General features: G+C 38.1%; 1 pseudogene; it reads left to right on the top strand.

The window, feature by feature from the left end:
• The first annotated feature begins 665 nt into the window (after positions 1-665).
• Positions 666-6,342, top strand: LOC105526450 (annotated as a pseudogene).
• The last annotated feature ends 5,033 nt before the right edge of the window (positions 6,343-11,375 follow it).

Genomic DNA, 11,375 nt, shown 5'->3' with positions numbered 1-11,375 from the left:
GTCTGAGGAGGAATCCTAAAATTCCAGATAACATAGTCCCCTGTCCCAGTGAGGCTTTGGGCAATAATCATGTCTTTCTGATTGGTGAGCCCAGGTGCCTAAAGAAGGGAACAGAGTCCTGAAATTTATACTAGAAATCATTCCTATAGGATAAACTAGAAGAGCACCAGGGACAGGGTGTGGTTTTTAGAAACATGATTAGCCTCGGAGAAGAGAGGTAGGAGGAAGTTTATCTGACAGGCATTAGGACCCAGGAGGCAAGGGTCAGGATAGATAGGATAGATGGGCTAGTCTTGCTTGGGTGACGTAACTTCGAGAGTTCTGCTCATGGCTGCAGGGTGAACCAACTTGTTGTTAGGACCCTGGAGCTGTATGGCTTTCCTCTCTGTCGACCCTCAGCTCAGCCCAGAAGTACAGGGAAAGTGGAAGCTGTTTCCAGGCAAACCAGCACTCCCAACTCTGAAGAGTCAGGGGTTGTTAGAGAGCCCTTTCCCAGAAAGCCTGAAACCGTGTCTTTAGTCTGGTGGCTGCACTAGTCACTTTTAACTGGCCAACAGGTGCCTGGTATTTAGCTCCCGAATTCTAAGGAAAAATGGGACAGAATAGCAAGTGAAAGTTGTCCAATGGTACTCACTGCATGGTGACATTCTGGACGAACCCCCAAGATGTGTCTGGAGTTGGTTCCTGCTGGTGGGTTTGTGGTCTCGCTGACTTCAAGAATGGAACCATGGAACTTTGCAGTGAGTGTTACAACTCTTAAAGATGGCATGAACCCAAAGAGTGAGTGGTAGCAAAGTTTATTGTGAAGAGCGAAAGAACAAAGTTTCTACGGTGTGGAAGGGGACCTGAGTGAGTTGCCACTGCTGAATGGGAGTGTCCAACTTTTATTCCCTTATTTGTCCCCTCCCATGTTCCATTTTTGTCCTATCAGAGTGCCTTTTTTCAATCCTCCCTGCAATTGTCTACTTTTAGGATCCTGCTGATTGGTGTGTTTTACAGAGCATTGATTGGTGTATTTTACAGAGCACTGATTGGTGCATTTTACAATCCTCTTGCTAGCTACAGAGTGCTGATTGGTGCATTTTACAATCCTAGCTACAGAGTGCTGATTGGTGCATTTTACAGTCCTAGCTACAGAGTGCTGATTGGTGCATTTTACAATTCTCTTGTAAGACAGAGAAGTTCCCCAAGTCCCCACTCCACCCTGCAAGTCCAGCTGGCTTCACCTCTCAATCTGAGATGCTGTGGAGACAGGTGTAGGTGAAGGAGGCAGGACCTCATAGGCCACATTAGGGTTTTGTTCCACTGGGGAATTGTTAGACAGTTCTGATGATCTTTTTCCCTGAGTGTCCTCCTAAGCAGGGTCTTATGTTCAGAGGCAGGTTTTCCATGAAGTTAAAGAAGCTTGAACTTCAGGGTCCTTCATGGCATGAGCTTCTTAGAGGGACACTGGCAGTGGGCTCACATGATCTTATGTTACCGCAAAATTTGCAAAAAGAAGTTATTTTTACCCCATAAAACCCCTGACTCTTAGCACTACAAATTCTCCTCTGTCAAAAGTCCTTTCTGTTGGTAGGGTTGGAAGTGAGCATTTTTAGGAGTATAATTGGATTGTTTGAAACACAAAGGATAAATGCTTGAGATAATGGATACCCTATTTACCCTGATGTGATTATTATGCACTGTATGTCTGTATCAAAATATCTCATGCAACCCATAAATATATACACTTAATATGTACCCACAAAAATTGAAACTCAAAAATTAAAAAATATATATGTCCTATAAACACAATAATTTGCATAAATTTGATTTGATACAATTTTCTTTGAAAAGTATACGATGCAGTATAACTATATATGCTGCCTAAAGAATAAATTCCTGACATAAGAGAATGGCGATTTTCTCCTTCAGCCCCTGCCCTTGGACTTCCCTCCCCAGTCTCTGGTAACCATCCTTCCACTCTCTATCTCCATGAATTCAATTATTTTAACTTTTTGCTCCCATAGATAAGTGAGAACATGCAATGTTTGTCTTTCTGTGCCTGGCTTATTTCACTTCCATCTATCTTGTTGCAAAAGACAGGATTTCATTCTTTTTTGTGGCCAAATAGTGCTCCATTGTGGATATGTATTAATACCACATTTTCTTTATCCATTCATCTGTTGATAGACACTAGGTGGCTTCCAAATCTTGGCTATCATGAACGATGCTGTAATAAACATGGGGGTGTGGATATCTCTTCAATATACTGATTTTCTTTCTTTTGGGTATATACTAGGACTTGGATTGCTGGAGCATATGGTAGCTCTATTTTTAGTTTTTTGAGGAACTGTTTTCCATAATGTTTTTACTAATTTACATTCCCACCAACAGTGTACAAACGTTCTTTTTTCTCCACATCTTTGCTAGCATTTGTTATTGCCTGTAAAAGACATAAATCTTAAGCAGTATTACAAATAAGGACTCTATATATGTGTAAACTTGCATATCATGCATACCAATATGCTATGAAAGATCTTAGTGTATTTGATGAATCTTGTCCTGACAAAGTTTGGTGGTTCCATATGAAACATCATACAGATCATACCCCCAAACATTTATTTTACCTAAAACCCAGTTATGTCATTAACAGAAAGAGGTAAATTTCATCAGAAGTAATGATCAACTCTTAGCTTGTTTGATGATTAAATTAATTAAGAGGAATTCATTATTCGAACATAACTGGAAAATAAATTTCTTGCTGATTTGACATGACATACAAACAAAAAATAATCTGAAACTCACAAAGTGCTACTACAATGAGGACATTGATGACAAATCAGTTAATGAATGATCATTTAAAATTACTCACTCTGCAAGAAACTTGAAGTGCCCTGAAATTTTGCAGTTGATATATGAAAGACATTTAATAGAATTTCCCCTCATTATAGGACAATGATCCTAAACATTTTACGTATCATTAGCAATAATGAATTTTGAAGCAAAAAAAAGCCTTTTGAGACAGACAATAATAAAAAACATATTTCCATAAATTGTGTTAAACACTAAATAGTTTCCTCTGTAGAAAATGATATTACAAAATTCTTGTTAAAGAGCATCTAGCCAAAAAGTGTAAGAAAATAGTATTATAGAAATGTATTCTAAAAAAAAAACTTCAATAAAAGTTGATATTTTTCTGGATTATGTCATTGTTGTGTTTGTTGGCTTTCTTGTATTTTTTTTTTCTTTTTTGCCAAGTGACTTCTCACCTGAGAATGACGCATTCTTTTTTTCTGTTTTTTCTGAGACAGGGTCTCACATGTTTTCCCAGGCTGGAGTGTAGCAGTACCATCATAACTCATTGCAGCCTCAATACCTGGGCTCAGCCTCCCAAGTAGCTGGGGTTAGAGGCATGAGCTGTTATGCCTGGCTTGTTAGCTTTCTTGAACTTATTTTTTTGTGATTTCTTTTTCTAAATATTTAGCCTTATACCTGATTTTATATTGATAATTTTATATTCTTTTTTCTTAAAATTGTGTAATTAAAATAGCAACTTGTATAAACTTGACTACTGCCCTGCCTGATATGACATTTAGATCCCCTTGAACAGTTAGTGGTATAATAGTGATGTGATGTTCCCATTTCCCTATATTTGTTGTAGAGTGGGAGAGACTGAAGAATATCGAACACAGTTTTCTTACACTTTAAAGCAATATAATTAGTTTAATTGTAATGCAATCCTGATTGGATAACAAAATACATGCAACATAGTTTCAACTCCCTTAAGAAGTATTTTTGTTGATTTTTAAAATTACAAAGGTAGTTCAAATTATTTAAAAATTATAATACAGAAGTAACATAGCAAAAATACCATCCAGTTTCCCAGAGGAAACCATTGCTTATTATTTGGTGTGAGTTTTTTTCTTCACTCTTTTTCTATGCATATACAAATTTACATCTGTGAATATATAAATGTGTATATATATACATACACCCCTACATATATGTACAAGTATGTCCATTTACAGTTAAAAAATTAACTTATAACCAAAACAAGATGATAAAATACTTTTTTCTATTTCTTTGAACAATATGTTATGAACTCCTTTCCACATCAGTACATATATATATAGTACCTATTCTTCTTAAAAAATGCAAAATATAGATCTAGTATAATTAAATTAATCCCCTATATATAGACATTTAGGATATTTTTATTCTTTTCTTATTATAAACAATGCTAAACTGAAATCCATAAAAATATCTTTGTACACATTTATGAGTGTTTCTGGATATCAGATTCCTAGGAATTAAATTTCTGTATCAAAGGCTTTGGGTTTAAAAATGTCTGTTATTAAGAAAATGTGGCACATATACACCATGGAATACTATGCAGCCATAAAAATGGATGCAGCTGGAGACCATCATTCTTAGCAAACTATCACAAGAAGAGAAAACCAGACACCACATGTTCTCACTCATAGGTGGGAACTGAACAATGAGATCACTTGGACTCGGGAAGGGGAACATCACACACTGGGGCCTATCATGGGGAGGGGGGAAGGGGGAGGGATTGCATTGGGGAGTTATACCTGATATAAATGATGAATTGATGGGTGCTGATGAGTTGATGGGTGCAGCACACCAACATGGCACAAGTATACATATGTAACAAACCTGCACGTTATGCACATGTACCCTAGAACTTAAAGTATAATAATAAAAAAAAAATGTCTGTTATTTATTACCAAATTGTCCTTCAAAATATGGTTGGCTTTCACATGGTCACAAAATTTATGATTAAGGCCAGATTGAGTTATGTGGTTGTCCCCAGCAGACTAAGAAAGTGGCACTGGTGTGTGGCAGGGTTTTCTAAGCCCAGCACTAGCACCTTTCCCCTTTTCCATCAGGGGTTCAGCTTAGGATCACCCCTGGTGGGCAGCTCCCAAGTTGTGAAGGAGAGTATGAGAACTCAGACTGTCTCGGACCTGTGGAGGCTCCGTGGGTGGTGTTGGTCTCTGCTGCTTCTGGTTCTCAGTTCTTGAACATCTTAGCTGAATCATCAAGGCCTCAAGGAAGTACAGTTCAGCATTCTTCATCTCCATATATAGTATATCCATCTGATAAGCCTTTCCTTAATAGTCATCTATGACACTCCCCAAATAAGACTATACTTGCCTATCTAAAAAGCAACAGCAGAGATATGTTTTCTGCTCTTAAGAATCTTCAAAGTAAGATTTGATGCTTGGAACTTGAAAGGATTCCAGAAGAAGAAAGTGTGAAAACCTTGTCTAGAGAAACAATTGAATCCAAGAAAGTACTGGATGAAGATATACAGGAAAGGGAGAATTCAAAGAATGAATAATTAAAGCACAATCAAGAATTGATATCTCAGTTGATAACTGCAGAAAATAAATGTAATCTTTTAGAAAAGCAATTGGAATACATGTGAAATATGATAAAGCATACAGAAATGGAGAAGACATCTGTCTTAGAGTAACAGGTTTCCCTAGAAAGAGAATGGCAACACAATCAAAGACATGTTTGCAGCCAACTTGAAAAATTGGATCTTTTTGAATGGGAGTATAACAAACTTTCCACAGTGCAGGCCCTTGCAGAAAGAAAAATGTAAGAGTTGGAAGCAAAACTCTCTGAAGAAGAATAGGAAAGGAAACACATACAAACTAAGGCAGCTAAGTTACGACTGGTCTAGAAACAAATAGCCTTATCATTGAAGATAAGGCAAGTCCACATTTTCCCAGTGCAAGAAGAATTTTTATAAGTTCTAGGAACTATTTTGGTGCACCAGTGCATTATAGATTATGCTTGGGTGATGTGCCGTTTGTAGCTGGAAAGTCCACAAGTCTTAGCTATGCTGTGGCAGCCAGTGTTCAGCTTGTCTCTCATTGCATCTAATGAAACACAGTAGCTTTGTGCAATGATTGGTCATTAGTGTTCCCTTGGCAAAGCAAGTATCTTCACGAGTGTTAAAAGTAAGAAGTTGTCAGTAATACCTCCCTCCTCTGACAGCATTAATGAGGAGTTGTCAGAAGTCTTACAGAGTTTACAGATGAATTTGGACACAGGAGCTGTAATCATCAGCAGCTTGCAAAACTTACCCAGGAGTTGCCAACTGTTGAACTGAAAGACAATTTAGTATGTGAATTGGAGGCATTAGTGGAAAGGATGGAGGCAAAAAGCAACCAAATAACTAAAGTTTGAAAATACCAAACTGAGTTGGAGAAATAGAAGGTAGAGAAGTAGAAGAAGGAATTAAAAGCTACTAAAAAGACTCTGGATGAAGAAGGAAAGAGCAACAGCCATTCTTCTGGACCACAAATAAGAAGGCATATAGTATGAATGCAACATGAACTGTACACACATTGTTATCATGTTGATGTGAATCATAATTTCAACTAGATGAAGCCATGTTAACCTTTTATAAATTTGCTACTGAAGTCAATAAAGCAATTTTTTTAAAAAAGAAAGCACTGAAACTTTCCTTAACAGCCTGTTTGTTGCGGGAAGTCAGGGAACCTGAACGGAGAGACTGGCTGGAGCCATAGCAGAGGAACATAAATTGTCAAGATTTCATGGACATTTATCAGTTCCCAAATAATACTTTTATAATTTCTTATGCCTGTCTTATTTTAATCTCTTAATCCTGTTATCTTCTTAAGCTGAGGATGTATGTCACCTCAGGACCACTATGATAATTGTGTTAACTGTACAAATTGATTGTAAAGCATGTGTGTTTGAATAATATGAAATCAGTGCACTTTGAAAACGAACAGAATAACAGCGATTTTCAGGGAACAAGGGAAGACAACCATAAGGTCTGACTGACTGTGGGGTCAGGCAAAATAGAGCCATATTTTTCTTCTTGCAGACAGCCTATAAATGGACTTGCAAGTAGGGAAGATATTGCTAAATTCTTTTCCTAGCCAGGAATATTAATAATTAATACCCTAGGGAAGGAATGCATTCCTGGGGGGAGGTCTATAAACGGCTGCTCTGGGAGCGTCTGTCTTATGCGGTTGAGATAAGGACTGACTGAAATATGCCCTTGTCTCCTGCAGTACCCTCAGGCTTATTAGAATGGGGAAAAAACTCCATCCTGGTAAATTTGCAATCACACTGGTTCTCTGCTCTCGAACCTTGTTTTCTGTTGTGTAAGATGTTTATCAAGACAATATGTGCACAGCTGAACATAGACCCTTATCAGTACTTCTGATTTTGCCCTTGGCCTGTTTCCTCAGAAGCATGTGATCTTTGTTCTGCCTTTTGCCCTTTGAAGCATATGATCTTTGTGACCTACTCCCTGTTCGTACACCTCCTACCCTTTTAAAATCCTTCATAAAAATTTGCTGGTTTTGTGACTCAGGTGGGCATCACGGTCATACTGATATGTGATGTCACCCCCAGAGGCCCAGCTGTAAAATTCCTCTTTGTATTCTTTCTCTTTATTTCTCAGCCAGCTGACACTTATGGAAAATAGAACCTATGTTGAAATATTGGGGGTGGGTTCCCCTGATACCTGTTAACAAAGGCTTTCTTTGTTATAAACTCTCAAAATTACTTTTCTAAATAGAACATGAATGTATTGATGCTAAGACAAAACTAGTAATTTAGTATTTAACTTATTTGCCATTCTCATGTTTACATAGAAATTAAGCCCAAGAAGACTGAATTTCCTCATGGTATATGAGAAGATACTCCAAGAGTGCTAATGGACATGTTTGCCACATATTAGAGGAATTCCTTTATATGGCCCTCTTAGAACTGATCAAGATAGAGTTCTAGGATTGTATCCAGATATCCAGCATGAATTGTCATGGCTACCTAGCCACTAGGCGTGTCAAATCTTTCTATAGTTAGAGCTTTTAATTTAGGATCATTAAATAGATTTTGGAGTATTTGTGAATCTCCAGAAATTATATGTAAAGTTTTGTTTTTGGGGCCAGTTTTCTGATGAGTAGGTTTGTACCGTAATCAAATTCACAACAGTGAGTCCGTAGATCCAAGGAAAGTGAGAATCAGTCCTCTGGTCACATGGTAAATATGTATCTCAACCATCCTTTTAACAATTAAACTTTTGTTATCTATTTGTTTGGAAAAGAAAGTGGTACCTATGCATTCTTTTTTTTTTTGAGATGGAGTCTTGCTCTGTCACCCAGGCTAGAGTGCAGTGGTACGATCTTGGCTCACTGCAACCTCTGCCTTCCAGGTTCAAGCGATTCTCCTGTCTCAGCCTCCTGAGTAGCTGGGGTTACAGGCACATGCCACCATGCCCAGCTAATTTTTGTATTTTTAGTAGAGATGGTGTTTCACCATGTTGGCCATTCTGGTCTTGAAGTCCTGACTTCAGATGATCTTCCCACCTATAAGTTGTTGGTCATACTCATGAAGAAGGGTGGCTCATTGATGTGTGACAAAAGGGCAGAAAGGCGGGGTTGCTACAGCAGAGTTCTGCTGCTTCTCTGTCATCCCAAGCAATTCTGCTCTGGTCCAAATTTGTAGACTCACTCAGCAGATCAAAACGCCTGCAGTCATCTGGACCCACCTATTTTAAAAGGCAGTTTAACAAACATCTGGTGTTATTCAAGCATGCTTTTAAGGGGATTTCACGTCCCACTTCCTCCTTCACAAGAAGTTATCAAATTATTCCTTGTAACCACATTCAGTAAGCTGCACGAGATGAGTTCTAGTATACATAATTTTCTTCATCTCTCTATCTTTCCAGGACTGTTGCCCCATGGTTAGTTTGGCTAACCCCTTCACTTTCTCTGCCCATTTTCCATCACAGGGCTATTCAGGCACCTCATCTCAGCAGCCCGCCTGAAATGCTCCCTTTGCCTATCAGCAATGCATAGTGTAGGTATGTGTTGCCTCGCACCTTTTCTTGAAGCCTTGTTCTTGCTCACATGATGACTTTAATAATTTATGTGGGTTATTACTTCCCTTCCACCCCCTAATTTCTCACAAATGGGTTCCTTGCCTACCCAGTGAGTCCTGCCCTGAAGTTTCTTTTCCACAAAGGGCCCCTCAGTTTAGCTTCTTGTTTAAGTTCTTCTCTATTTCTTTGGACATCTTCCTGTTTCTGTCACTTGCAGTACCATAGCTAAGTCTGCTATCCCCAGCTATCCACCTTTTGTAATTCAACAGTAAAAGCCAAGGTCATAAAAGCAACAAGCTGGTTGGATCTTCACAGCTAGTCTCAGGATTTCTAGCTCTCTTTGGTAAATATAGATCAAGCATGGTAAGTGGAATTAACCATATCCCTTTTGAAGGCAGTCCTTGTTCTTCAAAATTGTCATATTTATTTTAACAACATGCTTAGCTATTGCAACCCACATGTAGTGGGAGGAAATGTTTGAAAGACTTTTCTGCCACAGTCAGCACTGACTTGTCAGACAAACAACTTCTGAGGTGCAACTTTGGTCCTGACAGCTCTCATTCCATTAGGCACAATCCAGGAGAATGGGAAGCCAGGAGATTTCAGAGAAAAGGTATCTGTTCACGGGCATATATTCTTCACCTGTCAATAGACACTTTTAAAAAAGCCTCCAAACAAAGGAGATAGATATAGTTCTCTCTCCAAGGGTAGAATCTGAACTGAGTCTGTGTTATCAGCTAGCTAGTTGGAATGGGGAGAGGCCAAGGGTAATGACTGGCAGTATGGCTGCTGGTCTGTGTGGCCATCATAGCCAGGGTGGACAATATGATAATAGATATTGACCTTATGGTCATATAATCTGATCAATGTCCTTAGATCAACAAGCTTCTCACTATGTTTTGTATAAAATACTGGTGTACAGAGAACGAGATGTTGACTTCTTAATCCTTTGAGCCCAGGCAGGGCCTGGAGCATCAGGGAGCATGTGGGCTGCTCACCTTTGGCCTCAAGTAGTCTCTCCCATTTGCCCCAAAGTGCAGTACAAATAACATCGCTTTCTCTATGTGTCCTGAAATGGAAAGATTGGAAACACTATCTTAGCAGACCTGCCCTTAAAGGCCAGTGGTTTAAGAAAGTATAAGGTTTAGGATAGATAGAGCATCCGAAGAAGGAAGCATGAAGGAAAATAAATGTGAGAAGGAAACATGAAGGAAAATAATGCCGGAAAAGTGTAATCCAATATGCTGAAATATGTGAAAATAGTAAGGAGAGGAAGGAGAATACCATTGGATGGCCAAGGAGATCAGCAGATGTAGTTGTTTCTGTTTTCCAACTAGTAAAAAGAAAGTCCCTGAATTTTCCTTTTTTCTGTTTTTTTTTTTAATTTAAAACTCTTAGACTCTGACTCTTTGACTAGCATTTGTTTATGCTTGTTTAACAAAGCATAAACTGTGTTTAACAAAGCATAACAAAGAACTGTGTTTTAAAATCTTTTTATTCCAAACACCTAAGACAGGGTCTATCACATACAAGTATTTATTGATCAAATATTTGTTGAAATGACCAGGCATGAAGTGATTGCAAAAGAAGAAACTCATTCATTCATTCATTCAACTCAACAAACATTTTCTAGTTACTACTATGGGCTAGGCTTTGGACATTCAAATGAGTCAGAAATACCATAGTTTTCAAGGAATTCATAGTTTAGAAGAGAAGGCATATTGATAATACATTATTACATATGGCATAACAGAGGCTGCACAAGATAAAGTTAAGTACTAAGAAGGGATAATCAATTTTATCCTGGAGAGTGGTTAGGAAACCAGAGGAATACTTTAATTGAGTTTATTTTTAAAGGTTGATTGAAATGTAATATACATGTATAGTAAATGTACTGCTTAATAAAATTTGACAAGTTGAACATACCATGTAAGCCAGGTGCCTAGAAAGATCCCTTATTTTTCTTCCTAGCTACTGTCCACCAAAAGTAAGACCTACCTGACTTTAAACAGCATATAGCAGTGATGCCTGCAACTAGTGCCTTGTATAGCAGGAATGGCACAATATGTATACTTTTCTTTCTGGCTTCTTTCAACAAACATTATGTCTGTGACATTCATCTATATTATTAGATATGAGTAAAGATCAATCTCATTGTATGATATTCCATTGTCAGAATATGCATGCATTCATTCCTCTATCTACTTACTGTTTGGTGGACATTTTTAGTCTCTGACTGTTACAAATAGTTCTGCTATGAAATTCTAGTACATGTGCTTTAATGAATGTATGTATGCATTTTTGTTGAATGTACACCCAAGAGTGCAATTGTTTGTTCTTGTGGTATATTAAGATGTATAGATACTTCCAAATAGTTTTCCAAAGTGGTCGTACTTACACTCCCAGTCGCAGTCTATGAGGGTTCTGGTTCCTCCATTTCCTTGCAAACAATATTTTTTCTTTTCATTTTAGCAATTCTCATGGCACCATATTGTAG

Source organism: Colobus angolensis, unplaced genomic scaffold, assembly GCF_000951035.1.
Source record: "Colobus angolensis palliatus isolate OR3802 unplaced genomic scaffold, Cang.pa_1.0 Scaffold59, whole genome shotgun sequence".
Lineage (NCBI taxonomy): Eukaryota > Metazoa > Chordata > Mammalia > Primates > Cercopithecidae > Colobus > Colobus angolensis.
Note: the sequence above shows the minus strand (reverse complement) of the source record. Positions and strands in the feature narration are given on the sequence as shown.